This window comes from Otolemur garnettii, unplaced genomic scaffold, assembly GCF_000181295.1.
Source record: "Otolemur garnettii isolate 467f Iridium unplaced genomic scaffold, OtoGar3 scaffold00208, whole genome shotgun sequence".
In the NCBI taxonomy this organism is placed as follows: Eukaryota; Metazoa; Chordata; class Mammalia; order Primates; family Galagidae; genus Otolemur; species Otolemur garnettii.
Window position 1 is genome coordinate 2,350,698 of NW_003852603.1, and position 3,054 is coordinate 2,353,751.

Consider the following 3,054-nt stretch of genomic DNA (forward strand, 5'->3'; position numbering starts at 1 on the left):
ATAATTTAAGTATGCCGTGGAAGCTTAACTATAGTTTCAAGTGTGCTGTGAGATTAAAAAAAGTTGGAAAACACAGGTCTATTCAGTTCTCCTGCAAAGAAAATATGACCAAAGAGATTTTTACTTAGCCAAATGGCACTTCAGCCACAAAGGCAACACAAACATATTTTGTCCTTTTTTATTTGTTATTTCTCTTTCTTTTCACAAATGTATTTTGAATGTGCAAGAATTCAGGAAAGACAATTTCAACAGCCCTTTCTTAAAGACTTGAATGGCGGATAAACGGAGAAAAGACACTGAAGAGGCTGGCAATGACCATCAAATCCATCTAAACATGTGACTAAGATTAAAACAGATGAGAGAATTATGGTTACAGAACATAATGTACATATTACAAACTCCAGGAGTGAAGGAATGAGAAAAGCAACAGGAGTCAATTGAGAAAGAGAGAAGTAGGTCAAGTATGATTTCCTCCATGTTTAGAGCTAGAGGCCAGAAAATATAATTTAAAGCGGATAAATCAAGTGCAGAGGCCTAAATACATAGCATATTTAAAGGTATAACAGTACAGTTTAAAAATAATGTAAATAATGCCTTTTAATTGGGTGTAATAAAGAAGGGAAATGTGCGGATTCCATCATGTTTATAGTAAAGAATCAAAAAATACTCTCAGGAACATTCTAGACAAAATTGCAAGCTGTGACCAGAGAATCAATTCTGTATTGCAGCTGTTTGAAACAGCCTAACTAAAGGTGTTGCTTTAGTAACTTTGTAATGAGTGAAGTCTGTAATACAAAAAGCAATAGGGCTGCACAAAAGCATAGTATTCTAGTAGACAAGGTTGTTTCCCACAGGGCTATAGGTTAACAATTGCAAGTACACGTGTATACTGGAATTGAAAATTATGTAAATGGATGGTAGATACTAGAAGCCCAGTTTCTGGGCTTCTGTTGGCGTAGGAATTCACCAATAAACAGGTGGAGAAGACTACAGCAATTGTGTCCACTCAGTGGAGTATAGTTGGAGACATAAGTAATAACTTGTTTGACTTAATATAGATTACATATAGAAATATTTGTAGATAACTGTATATACACAGGTTAGTATGTGCACACATATTTCTTTGCTGTGTGAGCTGAAAGGGCCTCAAAGACCCAACACTCTAGTAGCAACAAGCACACCAAAGACATAGATCTTGGTTTCTAACATCATTCTTCAGTAAAAAGAATCACAGATCCTTGAAGAAATAGCTGATTCTTAGACCAAGGCAGGAAATAGAGAAGATCAGCCTGTTGTTATCTTGTAGAGCAAGAAAGTAAGGAAGTATTAAAAAAGGGAAACTCACGTTGATGGGGTGTGTCAAAGGAACACAGGAATAAACTGGAAGAGCTGCCAATGGCCAAAGCTGGAACCATCTGGGCAACAAGATAAAGGAACATTGTGTTATTACTGAAAGTATAAAATAAATATTGAGCCCATATTGAGATAAGCAACTGATTGAATAAATTAATAAATGGGTGAGGAGAAACTGATCTCTAAGTGCAGCATTTTAATTTATCACATTTATCTATTTATGTAGCTACTTACTACATTGAACTTACAGTGATTGATTCCAGGGCCAGAGGAAAAGTGGCTGTCTTGTACTTCTCGAGAGTAGGTCTATTTTCTTCAATACGTCACTTTCCTTATGGACTCTCACTGTTTTCGACCTTTGCCTTATGTGCTGACGGCTGGCTTTAGTGCCTGAGCTTGGAGAAGATGAGACTTCATTGCACTGACACTCCGTAAAGCCTACTACAGGCCCATGCACAAGGCAAGACTTTGTTCGCTTTTTAAATAGTCAATGGTGCTCTAGTAGCTGCTACATGGGGTGATGTTTCTGAATCATTTTGTGCTGAGATTGACACATTTACAGGAAGGTTGGTTGCTGGTGTCGACTCAGCTGACGTGTCCCACCTCCTTCCCAAACAAACCTGCTCCCTGCCTCTCTCAGCGCCATCCCATAGAAACTTTTCATCATTGCCTTATGCCTCTGCCCTCACTGTCACGTTCTACTTTAAACCGATGAATCCCTCTTAATACTTCCCACTAGAATACAAATGATTAGAGTTGCCTGAGATAGAGGTGGCTTGAAACCCAACTCTCCTATGATAGCCTGGAGGGACCTGGCGGTGATTCAAGCCTAGATAACATAAGCCAAATTACACACTCAGGGGTGAAGGCATTTTTTCAAGTCCCCACCCTTGTGTGAGTGAAGGTGGAACAAAGATTGTGTGACCACATTGTTCAAATACATTTTCATTTCTTGATTCCTCGCTAAGCCCTGAACCTCCAACTCTACTTCTTTTGTGATATTGTCTCTCATTTAGGGAAGGTTGAAGGGGAAGACTAGGGAGTATGCTGTTCTATAGAGTTTGGGACTTTATCCTGTAGGAATGGAGGGCCACTGAGTGGTCTTAAGGAGGTCAGCTTCATTTTTTTCTTTTTTTTGAGACAGAGTCTCATTCTGTGGCCCTGGCTGGAGTGTCATGGCATCATCACAGCTCACTGCCATTCAAACTTCTCATCTCAAGTGATTCTTTTGCCTCAGCCTCCTGAGTAGCTGGGACTACAGGCACCTGCCTCAGTGTTCAACTAGTTTTCCTATTTTCAGTGAAGATGGGGGTCTCACTCTTGCTTAGGCTGGTCTTGAACTCCTGAGCTCAAGGGATCCTTCTTTCTTTCAAGGGGTCCTCCTGCCTCAGCCTCCCAGAGTACTAGGATTACAGACATGAGCCACAGTGCCTGGGCTTTTTTTTGGAAAAGGAAAAACTAGAACTTGCTTCCTGGAGTCTAACCTTTTTATATCAACTCTAAAGTTGAAAATAGTTTCTGCACTTGGTTCCTGATCAAGACTTGAAAATTACAGAATTAAATTTTTCAATTTTTGATAGTCATGATGAAGAAAAATCCTCTTGTGGTACAAGAAGTGATGGTAAAATGTAAAGCCGTATTTTTCGTACGTATTTTTCCTGATGATTCTGTATAGATGTACAGTATGTCATACATGTAGAT